At 41.0% G+C, this 22143-nt stretch overlaps 1 pseudogene across 1 annotated transcript in view; it reads right to left on the reverse strand.

Annotated features, from left to right (window-relative positions):
* The window catches only part of LOC309808894 (centrosomal protein of 78 kDa-like), a 981446-nt pseudogene extending 966704 nt beyond the window's left edge, over window positions 1-14742 (reverse strand). The window contains exons 1-3 of the transcript in view: window positions 14668-14742; window positions 14155-14557; window positions 11143-11312 (exon numbers count right to left, since the gene is read on the reverse strand). The product of the transcript in view is annotated as a centrosomal protein of 78 kDa-like (transcript). The remainder of the gene's footprint in view (window positions 1-11142; window positions 11313-14154; window positions 14558-14667) is intronic.
* Between the last annotated feature and the right edge of the window lie 7401 nt (window positions 14743-22143).

Raw genomic sequence — 22143 nt, forward strand, 5'->3', positions numbered from 1 at the left:
CCTTCCCCCTCCCCATATCCTCAAGTCCATTCTCTAGTAGGTCTGTGTCTTTATTCCTGTCTTACCCCTAGGTTCTTCATGACATTTTTTTTCTTAGATTCCATATATATCTGTTAGCATACGGTATTTGTCTTTCTGACTTACTTCACTCTGCATGACAGACTCTAGGTCCATCCGCCTCACTACAAACAATTCAATTTCGTTTCTCTTTATGGCTGAGTAATATTCCATTGTATATATGTGTCACATCTTCTTTATCCATTCATCCGATGATGGAAACTTAGGTTGTTTCCATCTCCTGGCTATTGTAAATAGAGCTGCAATGAACATTTAGGTACATGACTCTTTTTGAATTTATGGTTTTTGAATTATGGTTTATGGTATATGCCCAATAGTGGGGTTGCTGGGTCATATGGTAGTTCTATTTGTAGTTTTTTAAGGAACCTCCATACTGCTCTCCATAGTGGCTGTACCAATTCACATTCCCACCAGCAGTGCAAGAGTGTTCCCTTTTCTCCACACCCTCTCCAGCATTTATTGTTTCTAGATTTTTTGATGATGGCCATTCTGACTGGTGTCAGATGATATCTCATTGTAGTTTTGATTTGCATTTCTCTAATGATTAAAGATGTGGAGCATTCTTTCATGTGTTTGTTGGAAGTCTGTATATCTTCTGTGGAGAAATGTCTATTTAGGTCTTCTGCCCATTTTTGGATTGGGTTGTTTGTTTTTTTGGTATTGAGCTCCATGAGCTGCTTGTAAATTTTGTAGATTAATCCTCTGTCAGTTGCTTCATTTGCAAATATTTTCTCCCATTCTGAGGGTTGTCTTTTGGTCTTATTTATGGTTTCCTTTGCTGTGCGAAGGCTTTGAAGTTTCATTAGGTCCCATGTGTTCATTTTTGTTTTGATTTCCATTTCTGTAGGAGGTGGGTCCAAAAGGATCTTGCTGAGATTTATGTCATAGAGTGTTCTGCCTATGTTTTCCTCTAAGAGTTTGATAGTTCCTGGCCTTACATTTAGGTCTTTAATCCATTTTGAGCTTATTTTTGTGTATGGTGTTAGGGAGTGATCTGATCTCATACTTTTACATGCATGTACCTGTCCAGTTTTCCCAGCACCACTTACTGAAGAGACTGTCCTTTCTCCACTGTACATTCCTGCCCCCTTTATCAAAGAAAAGGTGACCATATGTGTGTTGGTTTATCTCTGGGCTTTCTATTCTGTTCCATTGACCTATCTTTCTGTTTTTGTGCCAGTACAATACTGTCTTGATTACTGTAGCTTTGTAGTATAGTCTAAAGTCAGCTCCAGCTCCATTTTTCGTTCTCAAGATTGATTCGGCTATTCGGGGTCTTTTGTGTTTCCATACAAATTGTGAAATTTTTGTTCTAGTTCTGTGAAAAATGCCAGTGGTAGTTTGATAGGGATTGCACTGAATCTGTAGATAGCTTTGGGTAGTAGAGTCATTTCCACAGTGTTGATTCTTCCAATCCAAGAACATGGTATATCTCTCCATCTATTTGTATCATCTTTAATTTTTGACTCTTAATGGACATTTCGTTTGTTTTCAGTTTGTGCTAATGCAAATCATGGACAGGAATCCTGCTGTACCCGTTATTCTGGTGCATTTACACAGGGCAGAGGTGAGGGCTGCTGGCTCACAGGCTATTTATATAACTTCAGTTGATGGAGAGGGCTAAATGCTTTCCAAAGTAGTTGTGTCGATTTATACTCCAGTATAAGTAGGGTAGAAGATTCCCATAGTACTCGAGGTCTACAATACCTGATACTACCAGATTGTATGTATTTGTCCATCTCATTGGCATGTAGTTTCCTTGGTTTTGACTCACTTGTCTCTTATTACTTAACGAAGTCGTATGCTTTTCTCTGTTTACTGGCTGTTTGGATTTCCTTTTTTATGAGGTTTACATCAACTATTGTTATTTTTTATTATTATTTTTATTATTTTTATTATTTTATTATTTATTTATTTGTGGCTGTGTTGAGTCTTCGTTGTTGCGTGCAGGCTTTCTCTAGTTGCGGCGAGCGAGGGCTACTCTTCATTGAGGTTGCTTCTCTTGTTAGGGAGCACAGGATCTAGGCGCACGGGCTTCAGTACTTGTGGCACATGCGCTCAGTAGTTGTGGTTCGCAGGCTCTAGAGCGCCGGGTCCGTAGTTGTGGAGCATGGGCTTCGCTGCTCCGCGGCATGAGGGATCTTTCTGGACCAGGACTCGAACCCATGTCCCCTGCCTTGGCAGGCAGTTTCTTAACCACTGCGTCACCAGGGAAGTCCAACTATTGTTATTTTGAATTCTTCTCCATTTCCAAGTAATACTCTTACATGACTATTTTCTCACTAAATTGGAGGCATTATCTCTTCATTTTCTAACTTACTAATAAGTAAGGGTTTAGTTCCTTTACACTCTTTCCTATGTCCACACTGCTCAGTAAAGTTATGTCATCATGAGCTATTCCACTGCTCATGATCTCTTTGACTTGTAGTCATATACTTAAAAACCTACATTGTTGATCAACTAGAAACTCTCTCAACGTCACACTTTGTAAAATGAGGACATTCATACCATCTTCCCTTTTTTCGACCTCCTGTCTACCTTCCAAACCTAGTTGTCAAAGTTGAAATTTATATTCTGTTCTATGTGCAGTTAAGTCTTCTGTTATTTGAGAGTCAGTACGGAGTAAGGTTTAAGAGAACAGGCGGAGAGCCTGAACTCAAAGGCTCGATCCAACCTTAAATTAGGTACAGCCTGGGCAAGTTCCTTCCCTGACTTAGCTTCCTGTTCTCAAAAGTGGGAATGATATTAGCACCAACCTCATAAGGCAATTCAGAGAATTAAATGAGTTAATATATGCAAAAACACTTAGAGCCTAATATATACTAAGTACATACCAGTATACAATACATTTCAGTACATACCAAGTTAATACTCATACATACTAAGTACAGTTTACTTTAGTTATTTGTGTTTACATGCAAATTGACAATAAAAGCTGCAAACCAAGACAGTATTGCCATTATTACAATGAAATTAATATTGCCCACTGCAGATGTACTGTGTCTCTGTGTATAGACTACATCTCGTTCCATACTGTGCCAGTGTCATTGCCCTTGTGCAGGGTGACCACATACCCCAAGCCACCTTGGGCTGTTCCAGTTTATACCTGTTGTCCTGATGTTACAGCATTAGAGTGCCTCCTTACACTATTGAAGTGTAAGGAGTTTGGACAAGTTCTGGTTTGGACAACAAATTAGATACGTGGTCATTACCCCTGTGTGTCACTGAAAAGGGGGGCATCTATAGTGTCACGTTGAAGTGGATTCTTCCTTTCCTCACCAATACTAGGTTAAAAATCAACCATAGTTTAGTTGGCTTTATGTTTATGTCCGTATAGCCTTTTCTCCTCTGGAGTTCAAGTTCCTTCTCCTCTTCCTCTCCCTCCTCCCTTCCAACAGTGCCTAATACCTAGTAAGTACAATATGCCTCAAGGTGTTTCTATGCTCTCAATCACACAATCAATAGAAGCCTCTCCACTCTAGACTAGCTGCAATCTGCACTGAATGCCCTATTACCTTCCTTCTTGGTTTATTGCCTCATTTTGCTGGATTATTTCTATAAATAGCTTAAGGTGTAGCACAGGAGGTCAATTTTTCAAATTTCTTTCTGTACAAAATATCTTCTTCAGCCTCCACTTATGACTCATAGTTTGGCTGGATATAAACCCCTAGGGTGAAAAGTATGTGCCTGAAAAACTTTGGAGGTATCTTTCTAATGCCTTCCAGGATCCATGGTGCTCATGACAAGTATGATAAAGTCAGATTTTAAATTTTCTTTTTAGGTGGCCAGTATTTTTCTCTCTGGAATGGATGTATCCTCTCAGTATTTTATTCTATTTTAATTTATTTTTTCAGTATTTTAAAGTTTCACAAGGAAGGGTGCCTAGGTATGAGGCTATTCTTGCTCGTCTTGTATAACTATTTTCAGTCTGAGGCCTGATGTCTACTTTCAGCTGTGGGGAATTTTGTTGCCCTTTGATAGCTTCCCTCCAGTTTTTTTCTGGGTCTGGAGTTTCTAATAGTAACATGTGGGATCTCCCAGATGCAGCCTCTCTAACATATTTCTATCACATTTTCCATTGTGTCTTTCTTTTTTATACACTGAGAAATTTTTTAAATTCCTACTGAATTTATTTCAGCAACCATATTTTCATTTCCAGGAGACCTCTCTTGATTTCTGACCATTCTCTTTTTAATTAACTCCCTAGTCTTATTTTATAGTTTCTAGCTGTTTTTAAACCTCTCTCAGGATATTAATTAAGGTTTTTCCTTAAATTATTTTGTTCCCTAAATTGTCCCTGGTCCTACTAGGATATGTTTTCACTCTTTTCCCCCCTCTCTGATGTTGTAAGCTTTACTCAGCTATCAGGCAAATGACAGTTATTTTCTATTTAAGAATGAGTGCAGAGAGCTTCCCTGGTGGCGCAGTGGTTGAGAGTCCGCCTGCCGATGCAGGGGACACGGGTTCGTTCCCCGGTCTGGGAGGATCCCACATGCCGCGGAGCGGCTGGGTCCGTGCGCCATGGCCGCTGAGCCTGCGCATCCGGAGCCTGTGCTCCGCGAAGGGAGAGGCCACAGCAGTGAGAAGCCCCCGTACAGCAAAAAAAAAAAAAAAAGAATGAGTGCAGAAAGCTCCCTGAAGTCAACGATTGATTGGCTTCTTATGCAGGAAGAAGCGGGGAGTAACTGTAACAGGATCCCCCCCAAACACAATTTTCTCGGCTGTAAAAACTCACACTAGCTGCCCTAGATCTCGCCAGTTTCACTGTTTTCAAAATGAAATCATCTCATTTCAGGAGGGTGAGGGCGGGGCTGGGTGTCCACTCCTCCAAACACAACCCTTCAATGAGCTCCCCTATTTCAGTCACACTTTTAACTAACTCCACCCTCTCTCATACATGCGCATCAAAGCACGGAGCTACTTCTGCAGGTGGGGTCAGAATCCTCCTCAGTTGCACGTGGTCCCTGTGCATATTCTAGGTGATGCTTTTCCTCTGTTCTACTGCTTCAGTTTCACCCTCTTCCACCTGTCTTCCGTCTTTCCAAACTATGTTGAAATCTCTTGATTGTTGTGGGCTTATATACTTAAACACTTTGATACCATCATTTTTGTGTCTTGTCAAAATGGAGAAGAGCTAAAAGGGTTCTCAGTGCATTCTGAATCTGCTATTCTGTGGTCCCAGTGTTTAAACTTCTTGGTCTTCCCCAGTGTCTATCATTGCTTTTAGAAATACAATCTCCTGGTCTACTCGTGAAGGAAATGAATACACCACATCTAAAATGACAAGGAATGCGGGTTACATGCTCTAGGGTCTTGTCGTACTCTGCCATTTACTAATAAACCACTTACGTGCTACAAATTGTAGGTGCTCATTTATAAAACGAAAGGGGGTAACTCTACATGAACTAAAGATTTCTCCTGCTCTAAATCATAATTTTCTAAGTTCTTTTCTTAAAATTTCTCTATATTATCATTAATTTTCATTAAAAAAATAAAAATCGGGCTTCCCTGGTGGCACAGTGGTTGAGAGTCTGCCTGCCGATGCACGGGACACGGGTTCATGCCCTGGTCCAGGAGGATCCCACATGCGGTTGAGCGGCTGGGCCCATGAGCCATGGCTGCTGAGCCTGTGTGTCCGGAGCCTGTGCTCCGCAACGGGAGAGGCCACAACAATGAGAGGCCCGTGTACTGCAAAAAAAAATTAAATAAAATAAAAAAATAAAAATCTAACTTTCTCTTTTGAAAATCAAAGAGTAATTCCCATAGTCCTACAATAATGGGATAATTAGTTCTGAAACCTGTCAAGTTTCATGTTTCATATGAAAAGAAAATCACATTAAATAATTTTTAAATTTAAATAATTAAATTTAAATAATTTTTAAAAATTAAACATGGACTTTGTAGCACAAAGACAAGGTCCCCCCAAATGGTATTGCTTTATTTACTAGAAGTGTTCAGCTCTGCATTGAAGTTGAAATAAAATAAATATATTAATTTTGAGGTGCAAAAATTTCTTATGAAAATCAATTTTTCTTTTCTGTCTATACAAACAAAAGTATGGAATGACATTAGAGGTCAGGTTTATTTGGTAATAGAATGTAGCTTCTTGGGGCTTCCCTGGTGGTGCAGCGGTTGAGAGTCTGCCTGCTAATGCAGGGGACGCGGGTTCGAGCCCTGGTCTGGGAAGATCCCACATGCCACGGAGCGACTGGACCCGTGAGCCACAACTGCTGAGCCTGTGCATCTGGAGCCTGTGCTCCGCAACAGGAGAGGCCACAACACTGAGAGGCCTGCACACTGCGATGAAGAGTGGACCCCACTCGCCACAACTAGAGAAAGCCCTCACACAGAAACAAAGACCCAACACAGCCGAAGATAATAAATAAAATGTGACACCTTTATAAAAAAAAAAAAAAAGAATGTAGCTTCTTGATATTTTTGATTTTAGGAAAGGAGAATATCAACATCAAAACGTTTTTCAACTTTACTTTTATTTAAAATGAGGCCATATTTTCCTCTTACAAAAAGAGAGTTCAACTAGAACTGTCAATTTTCTCATCTGTAAAACAAGAGCACTGAATCAGCTGACTGTATTCATTCAGGACTCAATTTCCTTATCTTATGATCACTAAGCTTCTCCCTAAATCTAATATACTAAGGTTCTAAGGAAAGGAAAATATATTACTAACGACATGTTTTGATTTTAGTTTCTTAGAGTTCAAATGTCCACCATTCACCTTGGTCTAAGCTTAAGGAATCATTCAAGGGGATACAATGCAGATGGCATGAGAAAACAGAACCCTCACACAAGCTGTGCTGTGTTGCAATCAGCCTTCCGTTTGAAAAATAATCTTCTCTATAGCTTTAAAGTGATAACTTTGTACCTGCAATGCTTCTTGTTTCAAATGGATTTTCTCTGGCTCCTCCTGAACACGTTCTGAGGAATCATCGACCTCTTCGATTTCTGAGGAGGAAGGACTCTCTACTGCCACAGTCACAGGAAATTCTGATGGACCTGAGTGTCTGAGGAAGAAGATACGAAATCACAGAGTTGTTACACTAAAGTGCAAAGAAAGAAGACAAGATTGTAAAATAGATAACACAAGCCAGATCCAAATATGCAAATATGAAAGGGCATTTAACAAAAGTGATCTGCGGTATCATTATTTATAAATGTCTCTCACTGCTCCTTAGTCTAAAACAGGCAATGACTAAGTAAAATTACAGGAACTTATTTTTGCTATGTTACTGTACAGACCTCTGTTGTACGTGGTTAGGATTAGTAATGGGAATTTCCCATATTATTTTATTAAGTTGCACTGCTGGTGGGAATGTGAATTGGTACAGCCACTATGGAGAACGGTATGGAGGTTCCTTAAAAAACTACAAATAGAACTACCATACGACCCAGCAATCCCACTACTAGGCATATACCCTGAGAAAACCATAATTCAAAAAGAGACATGTATCAAAATGTTCATTGCAGCTCTATTCACAATAGCCCGGAGATGGAAAGAACCTAAGTGTCCATCATCGGATGAATGGATAAAGAAGATGTGGCACATATATACAATGGAATATTACTCAGCCATAAAAAGAAACGAAACTGAGCTATTTGTAATGAGGTGGATAGACCTAGAGTCTGTCATACAGAGTGAAGTAAGTCAGAAAGAGAAAGACAAATACCGTATGCTAACACATATATAAGGAATTAAAAAAAAAATGTCATGAAGAACCTAGGGGTAAAACAGGAATAAAGACACAGACCTACTTGAGAATGGACTTGAGGATATGGGGAGGGCGAAGGGTAAGCTGTGACAAAGCGAAAGAGAGGCATGGACATATATACACTACCAAACGTAACGAAGATAGATAGTGGGAAGCAGCCGCAGAGCACAGGGAGATCAGCTCGGTGCTTTGTGACAGCCTGGAGGAGTGGGATCGGGAGGGTGGGAGGGAGGGAGATGCAAGAGGGAAGGGATGGGGGAACAGATGTATATGTATGACTGATTCACTTTGTTATAAAGCAGAAACTAATTAAAAAAATAAATAAAATAAAAATAAATAAAATAAAATAAGGCAAAAAAAAAACAGTCTGGAAGAAAATGTAGTTTTTCAGAGGAAAATACATCAGTAAAGGGACTGATGAATAATCAGAAAGTCAACATACCTAAGCTGTGAATAATAGACATTAGAATTTTAAAAAATAAATCACATACACACACACAACTAAAACTGACCCATCAAAAACTTCATCTTCTCACCACCCTTAAGCCAAAACTAGGGCAACGATTCTCCCAGCAAGCTTCACTGCCACTGCAGTGTTGTTCAATGGGACATTTCCAAACATTTAAAAACTGACCTGGCCACAACCCCATAAAAGTCTACACATCATAAAGAACTGTGCTGGGATTATATAACCACGCAGAAGACAAGTCACTAGGACATCATTTTGACAACAAGCAGCAAACCCTGCAGCCTAGGAAAACCCTAACAGGAGAACGAGGTGCACACCCCTCTCTCCGGGAACGCAAGGCCAGGACTGACACCCAAGATGCTCTTCTCTCAACCTCAGCAGTGGTGCCTTTCACAGAGCAACTATGCAGTCTCCCAAGACCACTGGGAAGGAGAATCTGATACTGACAGTATTCGCTTGCCACGAGGCCATAAGCGAGGGAATGTGTGTGGCCTTGGTGAGAGAGCAGAGGTTTGGGAGATGTTGCTTTATATTGGCTTTCAGATCAGGAATTTGTACATACAGCCCTCAAACAACGTTTCTTGAAAACATGTGAACATTCTTGAGTATGACAGCTCCATGTGAGGGGTCAGAAATGGCAGTCAAGTTCGTCTCACTGGGTAACAGCTGATTTGCGGACTGGAAAACAGGCTTCCTTGTTTACAGACATAACCACAAGGCTGCCATTTATGCGCCAAATCCACACAACTACACAGTTGCATTGGGAGAGCTATCAAACATGTTTTACATGGATTTATTTCAGAGAGGGAAATGCTTCATGTAAGGCTCTGTCAGTTTAAAAAGCAAGAAGAATGACCATCCACCTTTCCCAATTCAAGCCCTATATATCATAAATGTGATAGCTACACACCACCAACTGATTACATACATCACAAGCTTTGATGAATGGAAAGCCCCTAAAAAGATATCAACAAGACGAAGTTAGATCTTCATGTAAATACATCACCAGTTAAACCCAGTTAATACAACTATTTAGTATTATGTACAGTATCCATACAGAATTGTGTATAAAAATAAATAAGCTCAAAAGAAGGACCTGGAAGGCTCTGCTATGGAGAAAACTGAACAGCATTAAGCCGACTGGCTTGGTAATAACTCTCTGAACGGCTGAGAGCCCCCTTCAGTTCCTATGTTCAGGATGGTTGAGATTTCAGTCTCACTTCTTTAAATGGTGATATTAATTGTTCTCTAATTTACCACGCTGTGTAACGAGGATGGACCTGAGATTAAGTGTCTCAGGAAGAAGATAGGAAACCACAGAGTTGTTAAACTCAAGTGCAAACACTGGGGATTCAACACTATAGTTTAGGCAACAGCAATTCACATCACCATTTGGTCATATTCTTTCTACAAAACAAAAGCTGCACTCACATGTATGAAAAGACAAAAATTAACTGCCATCTGTATCAATATGTTAATGTGCTTCAATCACATATGTTTTCATGAAAGTTTAAACATCAAATCACCTTTAAGATCTTGACCATGTGATCTGTTCCCTGCCATGTCAGATTATACCCTGTGAAGTTTACTGTCTTAACAGTGATAGAGTTCTTTATACCTTGACAAGTAACTAAAAGGAAAACACACACACACACACACACACACACACAATAAGATGAAGAGCCTATACATTTGTCAATCTTGACTTATTTGCTCTTCTTGAGTCAATTGGAGGTTTATAGCCACATTCTTAAAATCATTAACTACAATCTTCCCAAACAGGTAATTGATGAACTGATGCATCCTAAAACTCATCAGTAACAAAGTGTTATTCCAGTTTACAGCAACAGTTTAATTCTATTTAGGTACGAAAACTGAATACACTGAATACTGCAAACTTTATTCCCAACCACTCAGTAAAGTACTACATACTTTTGAGACAAAGGAAAAAAAAAGAAAAACCTAAAAAGCATAAGACTCCTCCGATTTTCATTTCCAATGATACATGCCAATCTTGATGATCAATCAGCGATTTAAATGTCAACTATAAACCCAGTATTTTATTAGCTGCTATGCAGTATACTAGAGCAATAGAAGAGAGAGGACCTCAAACTCTCTGTTCCCTCAGATTGAAAGGCAGGCTTCCTGACCCCTCCAGACCACTACTGGACACAGGGAAGGCACACTAATCTTTCAGGACCCTAATCAAGAGTCACCTGCTTTGTGATTACTTCCATGACACACCCTCACCAACACCACTGAGTTTGCTGCTCCTACGGGACGTTACATATATTTCTTATTTTAACACATACCACGGTGCATCATAATTATGATTGCAGATAGATGTTCTAACAATTGAAAGAGAATGATGACTTTTTTGCTCTTCATCTTGCTATTTCCCTTCCCATAATACTTCTTGAAGAGAAACCATAAAAATATAAACAAACAGAGAAAACAGAAAATATACAAAACATGTAGTTTGTGGCTTAACACAAACTTAAGTAAGATTAATTCTGACAGTATCCAGCATGACAAACTTCCATGGTACAAATGAGAATGGACCAAGGTTTGAGCAGGTACAGGAGACAATCCAGGCATGAACACTACCAACAAAAGGTAGACAGGAAAAGGTAGACAGACATGGTGTGTAGGAAATCACGAGACCAGTCTGATGGGAAGACACTTAAACAAGACTGAAACCCACTTTCTAAACCTCCATCCCCAACTGGACAATTCACAAGACACAGGTGCACCAAAGAAGCCAATTATTCAATCCCTTTAATGGGGAGGAACAGTTTAAACTTTTACTGGTTTAGTTAGCCCCAAAAGCAACTATCAAATGTTGGCAGGACACAATGAAGGCTCACGTTTGTTAACATAGTGAAGTCTCTCTCTCACACAACTAGCCCACTTAGCTCCATGTTCCTTAGAGCACCCGACGCACATACACAGCATTTATGAGCTTTACACAACTGAAAGGTCACATTTTTACTTATCGCAGGAACACGACTTCTGTAAACTCTTTTTCTGTCACAACCTAAAGCAAAATTATTGTAAAATGAGTGATTTAAACCATACATTTTATCATCATTAAAAAGTATCTAAATAAAAACAAAAGCATCTGCTCTGGGCTAAGGATTAGAAACGACTCCTGCTCTTAAAGCCTTCATTAAGGAGGAAGATGTATAAACTCAAAATTTCAATCACATGAGATAAATAAACGTAACCTTTATGCACAGAGCTTCCTATGGAGGCAAAAAGTTATATCTAAGTGACGGCTTCATGATAACCCTGAAGTACAGTCTGGAAAGATGAGGCTATGCAGAGGTGGAGTAGGAGGTGCATTAGCTGCAGAGGGAACATGTGTGAAAAGACACTCAAGCCTGACTCCTGCTGGGCACTGTAAATGCTGCAGGTGGGGATGACTAAAGGCCAGGGGTCCAAGTGTGAGAAGAGACAGAAATGAAAATAGAGATGTTGGTCCAAGCAAGCCTGGGAGAGAGCATGGCTTGTATCCCACAGGTGGTGAGACCTGGGGCTACCACTAGCTGAGTAAGAAAAAGGCTCTCTGCTGATTAGAAAAAGGCTCCCCGCTGCTGAAGGACCGACTAGATAAAGGGAGTGATCACAAAAAGCTCCCCTTCCTCAGGGCAAAGAGCCCTATAAGGCTTGGCCGAGCACAGTTCATACTACTCGCCTCCGTGCAGAGCACATGCTGGGCGGCTAGTATGCACTAACTCTGTGTGGGAAAGCCATTAGCAGCATTATTTTAAGCACATCTTTTTCTGTTAGAAGATCACTTAACCCGAGGAGGCAGATGAACTTAGAGGAACTGAACCCAGGGGCCGTGAAACCACCCAGGAGTTTCTGCCATAGCCTGGGCAAAATGTAATATGGATGAAGAAGCAAATTTAGGAGGAGGCCAAAATTTACAAGCTAGACCCACTGGATGCAAGACATAAAGAAAGTTCAGTGAAGGAACTCTGAAGAGAATGGGCTCTACAATAAATTTTTCTTACATTCAATGTCAAATATCAGGCAAAATTAAGTACAGTGGCCTTTAAGGTCCCTTCCAGCTCTAATTTCTTTTGATTTCTAACTTATTACTCTGGTTAAGTCAAGTCCATTCAGAGGTACAGAACAGTTCTTATACCTGAATGGGACGCAAAGAATAATCTGACTTCTCTTCACCAGGGGAGGAGTTGAACTATCCTTGCAGAAGAGATAACAGATGGTGTGAACCCCAGATCCTAGAAAAGGGCCAGGCACACGATAAGTATTCAGCTTTTCAAAATCAAATGAACAATCATTTCCTGTCCTAGATCTTTACACCCTTCCTCTGCTGGCTACTTTCTCACAGCTTATAAACATCCTCAAATACACCCACTTAAAAATCTCTCAGACCTATGATTCTTTGGATCTTCTTGTGGATAACCTAAGTCTCTACCATGCCTTCAAACACCTGTCCTCCCAAAAAGCCCAGATCTGTACCTTGGGTCCAGACCCGTCTACCAGGCCCCTCTAAAGCACTGAAGATGAAGTAAGATCCTCTCGCCACCCCCAATCCCTTCCTACTGGGCTCTGTATCTCTCAAAAAGATGCAGCTGTAAACTGTCACCCACGCTTGCTGCCCTCCCTTTTCTAACTGGTCACCAGGCCCTACCCATTCTCTCTCAGATCTGCAAAACCCAGTCCCACCTTTCATAACTTCAGTGGGACCCTCAGATTACAATTCACCCTGCACCAAATCAAATGCCTCCCACATGGAGGTCCGAGTGAGCCTCTAAACCACAAGTTCATCTCACTGTTCTTTGGTGTTTCCCACAGCCTTCAGGATAAACATCCAAACTTCTGACAGGACAAACAAGGCCCCCTTCTCTTGGGCCCCACTAAGTTTCCAGTATCAACTCTCATTTCTTTCCCAAACCCTGAGTTCCAGTCCTGTACAGTAGTTTTGCCATATTTTCTTATATTTCTCAAACTTCAACACACACTGCTCTCTCCTGCCACCCCAGGAGCTTCTACATATCCTTAGAAAGGATGGCACCTCCTCCAAAAATCCTACCCTGAACTTTCCCTTCCAAGATTCTGTGCTCTATAGCACCAGAACTCACGTCTTCCAGAGCACTGACTACTGTGCTTGTGTTTACTTGCTGCCCAGTAGAAGGGAAGATTACCTAGGGCAGAAGCATCGTCTCCAGCAGCCCTTGGTTCTGACAACTCATTCAAGTGCCAGGCTACTTTACACACATAACCTGCTTAATTAATTCTAAGAACCCACAGAAAGAGTGGTTATTAATGTCATTTTACAAGTGTGGGGATTGTAGTGCAAAAGAAACCTGCCCAGGCCACAGACAGCATAAGCCCTGGAATTCAAACCCTAGGCTGCCTTCACACCAGTGCTCTTTCCACTATATGATACGACTACTGAAAAACAGATTTTTTCTTTCCTGAGCCCTCTTTTAATGGAAAGGAAATGAAGCTGGGATATATCCATTTCCTAATCGCTTTGGTGTGTACCAGGCAAAGTCATTCAACAGACCAGGTAACATCTGTGCAACAATTAACGATGCTCCAAACTGTGCTAAGTGTTCTACTTTGTACAGTCTAGAAGCATTAACACAGTGCATCCTTGTAACCGCCACAGAGACTGGGTCCTGTTAAGTCCACGCTACAGATGACAACACTGAGACCTTGAAGCCTTAAGGCACTCGGCCGGGGTCACAGAGCCGGCAGGAGTCCTAGGCCACACGCCCCGTCTAGTGCACGCACACCCGGTCACTGGGCGCTAGATCTAGTGCCCACCCTCCACCTTGCACCATTTAAAACCCCGCTTCTCAGCGCCCACACGAGGGGCCCTGGAAGCGGGAAGTACAAACCTGTCTCAACAAGCCGTGGCTGGAAGAAGCTCTGGATACAGATCAGGGGCAGCGGGTGCTCAGGACGGCGCCCAGTGCACCCCGCGGAGGCGGTCGGCCTTAAGTCCAGCAGGCCCTCCTGTAGGGAAGCGTGCACGGAGGGCAGAGGCACCGAGTCCTGCAGCGCGCACAGGTCCTCAGAGCGCGGAAAGATATCGGCCACGCTGTCCCGGCGCAGCTTCACCAAGGGATCATGGCCCGAGCGCGGCCTCGGGGACGCTGGCTGCGGACACGATGCCCACACCCGCCTGGGGGCCCCGGCTCGCCTCCTGGCCCCTCGGGCGCCCACCGCCCGGCGGCTGCGGCCCCGCAGCGTGCGCAGGACCGGCGTCGCAGCCAGAAGACATAGGGCCACGGGCCTCAGCTACGCCAACCCCCCACCCCATGCCGCGCTCCGGACACCCCGCAGGGCCTGGTGCTGGCGCACGCATCTACGCCCTCCACGCCGCGGGGCTGCCGTTTAAGTCAGCGGGCGGGACCGTGGGGGCGGGGCTCGAGGACGTCAGCACGCTCGCCGTGCGTCGCGTCCGCAAGCAGCCTGTCTCCCATGGTGACGCGGCCTGAAGAGTAGGGGCTTGAGCTCTGAGACTAAGGCAGCGCGAAACGTTGGAGGTGTGGAGACTTTGGGGTTTCCAAAAAGCGTTTGCTGACTCATCCAAACAAAAGTGAGACCTGGTTGTATCAACGCATTTGAAAAGTAAACTCCCGTAAGTGTCTGTGCTCCCCCCGCCCAGGAGAGAGCGTGTATTCCGTGAGGGACACACGAAAGGCTGAGTGAACGTCTGCCTGTGGTCCCTTACCTGGTGCACGGGTGTGTGAATTTATGCGGAGAGCTCTTAATTTCTGTCGTTTCTGCTAACTTGACCCGGTAGTTGGCAAATGGTGACGTGTTCCATGCATTCAGGACATGATCGTGGTTACTAATAATCACTTTGTTTTGTACTGACAACTCCACAGAGAATTTACTACTGAATATCCACTTTACAGAAGAGAAAGTGAGGCGTAGGAAGTGAAGTGACCGAGTAAGAGTAAGGGCTCAGACAACTGGTGTTAGTAAATGAACCCTGCAAGGAGGCCGTTAGCCTGCGGTGGCTCTAGTGATGCGGCCGCCTACGTAAAGCAACCGAAATCTAAGCCTGTCAACGCCTCAGGGCGACGCACACCGCTGAGGACAACCAGTCACAAACCACCAACTAGGCTTTAAAGCGATAGCAAGTCAGTCACTTCCTTGCTTTGCTTCTGCCCTTTGAAACTAAAAATCTCTGCAGCTCCTGTGGCTGGAGCGCTCCTCACCACTTCCGCTTTGGCGGTGCCTGAATTGAATCTAGTTTTGCTCACGTAAAGTCTTCTTTTAAACATGCCTCAGTTTGTCTTTTAACATTGGCCGTAGAAGTTGGATTTGTGTCCAGTTTCTAGAACAGTGGTCGTCCTCTGGTCAGGCCTTAGGCGTTATGCATACAACGTTCCTCTTCTACCACCACCTGCTGGATGCCTCCACCCACTACCAGCTCCCGCGTATCAGATCCCCTAGATGTGGTCAGCAATGGCTTTCACATGCAGCATGCTCACATTATAACATCGCAGACACTCCTCCGTCCTCCAGCCAGCGTGTGAACTGAAACATGACCATTCCTGTTGAAGAGCCTGCTGTGACCACTTTCCCAAACACAGCCACTCCCCAGCTGACCCTGGGTGACCACTCTTCTGAACTTGGTCTCCATCACTGCATGGATGTCTTTCTACTTAGGCTACATTTTTAAGTGTTCTTAAACCTCATAGAGTATTCTGCTATGTTTTCTCTTCTTACTTGCTTTTTTTAGTGTTATCTTTGCTAGGTTCATCCATGCTGACACGTAAAGATCTGGCTAGTTCATGTACTTTCCTCACTATGTAGGATCCCCGTGTAGGGAAATACAATAATTTATATGTGCATTTTCCTGTTGATGGACATTTAAATTGTTTCCAATTTTCAGTATGATTTCTGTTTTAAAAAATTTTGTATACTTTTTAAAGGATACTTTACATTTACAGTTATTACAAAATATTGGCTCTATTCCCTGTGTTGTACAATACATCTTTGAGCCTATCGTACACCCAGTAGTTTACATCTCTCACTTCCCCACCCCTGTATTGCCTCCTCCTCCCCCTCCACGCTGGCAAGCATTAGTTTGTTCTCTATATCTGTGACTCCCCTTCTTTTTGTTATATTCGGTAGATTGCTGTATTTTTTAGATTCCATATATAGGTGATATCCTACGGTGTTTGTTTTTGTTTGGCTTATTTCACTTACCACAATGTCCTCCAAGTCCATCTATGTTGCTGCAAATGGCAACATTTCTTTCTTTTTTAAGGCTGAGTAGTATGCCATTGGTTATATATACCGCATCTTCTTTATCCATTCATCACTTGATGACACTTAGGTTGCTTCCATATCTTGGTAATTGTAAACACTGATGCTCCGAACATTGGGGTGCATGTATCTTTTCAAATACATGTTTTTGAAAACACGTGTTTTTGTTCTTTTTGGATTTATACCCAGGAGTGGAGTTGTTAGGTCATATGGTAGTTCTATTTTTAGTTTTTGAGAACTCTCCATACTTTTGTCCACAGAGGCTGCACCAGTTTACATTCCTACCAACAGTGTACCAGGATTCCGTTTTCTCTAAAAATTGTAAATTTTCTTCCTAGGGGTAATTGAGATGATAGTTGAATAATAACATAAGATCAGGCGAAGTCTAAAGAAATTTTAGAAAAGCTGGATAGAGTAGGAGAACTTCTGTTCACTGGCGTCTGAATGTTAGAGAGACACCAAGACATGTGGGCCAAGTTCTGGAGAGAAGGGAAACACCGACGCAAGCTTCACATTTGGTGCAGCTTTTCTCCTTGGGGCATTTGCTGATTCAAATGTTACAGCCTAGGAGCTGAAAAGCCAAAGACTTCAAAAGACTCTAACGACAGAAGCCAAACGGCAAGAACCGTTTTACATTGATAAACAGCATTTTAACTATGTAGAAGCAGAAAATGAAAAGAAAGAACTTTGCATTACATTTAATACAAGTTTAGGGAGATCTTTGTGGCATATTAGTGAACTTATTTGTGGAAATTTAGCCATGTACATTGTGTTGGAGAGGCACCAAGAGTTCAAGATTTCTCACAATTTGAGGACACAGTTGCCTTAAATGTAGGCATGGTGGCATCCATTTACATAGCAATGATTTGGAGGATGTTGTGTTAGTCAGCTCTTCCTGTGATAATGCTTTGGAACAAATCACCCCAAACTCAGTTACATAAACAAGAATTTATTTTTCTTGGACCTATGGGCTAGCTGCAGTGGCTCTCTTTTAGACCTCTAGATGGCTGGTTTTGCTCCGTGTCCTGGGTCAGTTTGAGGTCTCTCACACACATCTTCCTCTGGAGCCCAACTGTGAGGCCTCAGCTCCCAGGCCCTGTCTTCTCAAAAAGTTCACTGAAACATAAGAGGTGAGCCCAACCGCACAAGCCCATTTAAGGCCTCTTCTGCTCATTTAAGGCCATCATGTCTGCTCATACTTCAGTGACCAAAACATGTCACAGATCTAAGCTGTATTTAGAATATGTGTATTTGTTTAAAGTTGGGTGCTCTCACAGAAGAATATTGCATTTTGGACAGCGTTAGCTTAGCATTTCCATTGGCATTTGCAAACGTGATAAGTGTCGTGTGCACTTTTTCACCTTTGAGAACTTTTTGAAATTGTGGGACAATTTCTATGGGAAAAGAGGAAGGTATATTTTAGAGCTCAACTCTAGTTATAGCAGTGTTGGGAGAAGAATTAATGAGATAAGGTCAATACAAATGAAAGATTTGGGATTCACATATTCATAATTAACATTAGCATTCTTCAGAACATTCCTGGAGAATTGTGATGCTTGCTTTACGTGATTTTATCATAAATCATTATAATCTGACCAAGCCACTTCAGTAAAACATACATCATACAGTACATCACATTTTAGTTTTTCCCACCACTGCACAACTTATCATCAGGCACGAAAGGCTACATGTGGTATGGTTCCATTTATGCGAAATGTCCAGCAGTTGCAGATCCATACACATGGCAAATATTATACATTAGTGGTTGCCAGGGGTTTGGAACAGAGGGAAATAGGGAATGAGTCCTTAAAATGGGTGTAGGTTTCCTCTTGGGGTGATGAAAATGTTTTGCAGCTGGACAGCGGTGATAGTTGCACAACATTGTGACTACTAAATTCCACTGAATGGTACAGTGAATTGTAAAATGATCAAAATGGTGAATTTTGTGTTCTGTTCATTTTACTACACTAAAAAGGAGAAAGAATTAGGGAAAGACTTAGAGTTTGGGAAAGTAAGGTGAACTGGTCAAGAAAAAGACAGCTCTACTGTTCAGTTTTCTCTCAGCTCTCCCAGTGCATTAATCCTCAGCAAAAAGTAGCCTAAACTTGTAGATGATACTCATTCAACACAGTCCAGGGAAAAGTAAATAAAATAAAAGCCAACTCTTCTTCTTTAGCACATCTATGAAAGGTTAACTTCCTGCTCAGCCACGTGGACATTCATGAAGACGTTTCACTTTAGGTGTCCTCTACTTCAGTACTTTACTCACAGCTCATTCACACATGTAGGCAACAGCATTCCTTAATTCGATGGAATCTGCAGTGCTGGTTGTGATCAGTCTCATGAAAAGAAAGGGAAGGAGGAAAAAGCCTCCACATTGACTTGGTGGTCTTGACGAAATGGATGCAGAAGACAGCTTGAGTGTCAAACTGGAAACTTATTTTCCTTTTCCTTTTCTTTTTATCTTTCCTACCAGGTCTTCTGCCCACTTCCCACCCCCTTCTTTCAAACAGGAGACACTAATTAGCTGCTTTTTTGTGTTTGTGCTAAAACAACTAATGTTTGGGGTTTCTTGTTGTTCGGTGAACGTTATTGTTTTTACTACCAAATGAGCTTCGGTGGTTGATGTAGGGAGTCTCTTGGGAACTTAACTTTTTCCTGTTTAAGTGGGAAAGCTTTTTTGTTTGAATGGGCTTTTACTGGGTGCTTCAAGCTTTGCTCTTGGCTCTTTGATGGGGGATTGGATAGCACTGTGTTTCCTTTGAGGTTCCGATAAATAAAGGATCCTATGTCCTCCTGGGCACTTTTTGTTGATTTTGCTGTGTGTCCTCTCTAATAGCCAGATGCAGATTCCAGGAAAATGACATATAAATGAATATAAGTAATCTAATATTTTTAGAATTAGCTTTGGCCATACTCCTGGTCTTATTCTACTTGTAGCAGATGGCTTTAAAGAGCATTAGCTATGTATATATTAAATATAATATAAATATACCAATATTAAATATTATATGGATATATAAATTTAATATACTAATATTTATATTAATGTATAACAATTATGTATTATATTAATATATATTTTTGCCTAGCATATATTATATACAAAATATATGGGTAATGAAGTATATTTATATGGTTAGTATGTTCATAATATTAATATGATATATCCTGTAATATTGATTATAAAACAACTATATCATAATATATAAATTATAAATATATATTTATATATATTATAAATGTATAATTATTATTATCTGATATAATACACTATAGTTAATATATTCTATATAACACAATACATAATGTATGAGTATAAGACAATTATATTATGTAATATAAATATAATACATCTATAATACTATATATATTTTAATTAAACATTACACATACAAGTATGTATAGCTATTTATAATTTTATTTGCATAGGAATCTGTTCATCATAACAATTGATTAAAAATATGCAATATTTTCAATCAAATGGGCCTTAACCTCACTATCTACACATAAGTACTTTTATAATCGTGAACCCTGTCTAACTCATGCTTCCATATCTCTCAACCTGCTTTTCTACACATGCACATAGATGACACACATTTATACACGATATATATGTATACTACCATTTTTCAGTTCAATGTATATAACTATATAATATATGTAATTATATTCCTGTGTATGTATACAAATATAAATCAAAGGTATGTGTATAGGTAGGTATTTCATACGTTTATATAACTATATCATACAAATAATGTATGTGTATATAAATACATGACTATATACATACATACACAGAAATATACTTATTTAAACAAAAGGGACCCAAATAAACATAGTTCTGTAAGAATAAAACTAGTTATGTCTCACTGTTTCAATAACAGTGTATAGTTTTCTACTGTATGTGCTTCTATAATTGTTATGAACAATTCCCATTTGTTGAATGTTAAGTTGTTTTAATTTTTTTGCCATTATTAATGAAGCTCTAAAGAATACGGTGGGCAAGATTACTTGAAAAACTCTCCTAAAGGAAAAGGGTTAGGTATGCTAGGTTAAATGTACACAACTTATTTTTAAGTGCGTGGTTGATTTTTGAAGTATGCAGTAGAAATTTCCAGGACCCATGAAAGAAGGGTGGTACATGTGTGAGAGTTATAGCTATATTAGGAGTGGATTGAAGATCTTGATAGCTTAGAACAGAAGCTGGAAATCCTGTTTTTATGGAGCCAAGTGGCAAATATTTTAGGCTTTGTAGACCAAAGAGCAAAATTGAGGATATTATTTAGGTACTTATGTAACCATTTAAAACGTTACCAGTTAAAATGTGAAAATTATTCATAGCTCATAGGCCATAAAAATAGGCATCTGTCTGGATTTGTAATACAGGCCATGGTTTAATGACACACCTGACATAGAGACTTGTTTTTAAATGGCCATAACCACGTGAGAGGCAGGAGGTAAAACTCCATCCCTACTAGATGGGAAGTTAGAACTAAACCTATCTATCCCTAGCTTCACCTTCAATGAAAGGGTGTGCCAGGAGAAAACATATCTGCTGGCAAAGGGAGACTAAGACCAAATTCTCTTGGCCTCTGCTCTGGGTAGGAAACAGGTAGGAAATCTTGAGAATTCTGAACCCCAAATCCGTGTTCCCAGTGTTTGGGTTGCAAATTTTTGTGCGGTCTTGCAAACAGAAGCTAAGAAATTAACTTAAAATGCTCCCAAATCGGTGGTATTCCAAACACAAAACTAAACCCTTTCTGGAGTGGTAGACCTTCAACACAGGCCTATAGCATTCCCACAGATAAAGTTTAGGTAAACATGAGCTCATGATCTAAATTTACACAATAATGAAGAAATCAGCTAGAAGTGGAGAGAATCAGCAAAAACCAATCAATAGCAGAATTAGATTTCCCAAGGCCATCCATCAGATGTTGGAATAATCAGGTGCAAGGCAGAAAATATACATAAAACTAGAACTGAAACAAGGAACAAGGATGTTTTAAAAGACTGGGTAGGATCTCTAAAACATTTTTCAAGTACATGTCATTGATAAAGCTAAAAACTCGAAGGTTGTGTAATACAGCAGATTAATCATGGAGAAGAGTGAATTTATGCTGTTTTTAAAAATATGGCAGGTCAGATTTTCTGCCTTTTTTTTTTTTTTTTTTTTTTTTTGTGGTGTGTGGGCCTCTCACTGTTGTGGCCTCTCCCGTTGCGGAGCACAGGCTCCGGACACGCAGGCTCAGCAGCCATGGCTCACGGGCCCAGCCGCTCCGCGGCATGTGGGATCTTCCCGGACCGGGGCACGAACCCGTGTCCCCTGCATCGGCAGGCGGACTCTCAACCACTGCGCCACCAGGGAAGCCCTGCCTAATTATATAAGTAGATTTATCTTTTAAAAATACACATTATTTTAAAGACTTATTGGCTGTAAAATAAGTTAAGGGTATTTCAAAGGGCTTCTCTCCAAAGAAAAGTGAGAAGTAGCAAAACACAGAAAGTCGAGGGGAAAAAATGTCAATATATACATTGCGGTAGGGTGAACTTAGCCTTAGGCTAGCAACAATGTGGACGAGCTGACCCTTAGATACTTA

The sequence above is a fragment of the Mesoplodon mirus genome (assembly GCF_964341445.2).
Source record: "Mesoplodon mirus genome assembly, chromosome: 7".
NCBI classification, from domain to species: domain Eukaryota; kingdom Metazoa; phylum Chordata; class Mammalia; order Artiodactyla; family Ziphiidae; genus Mesoplodon; species Mesoplodon mirus.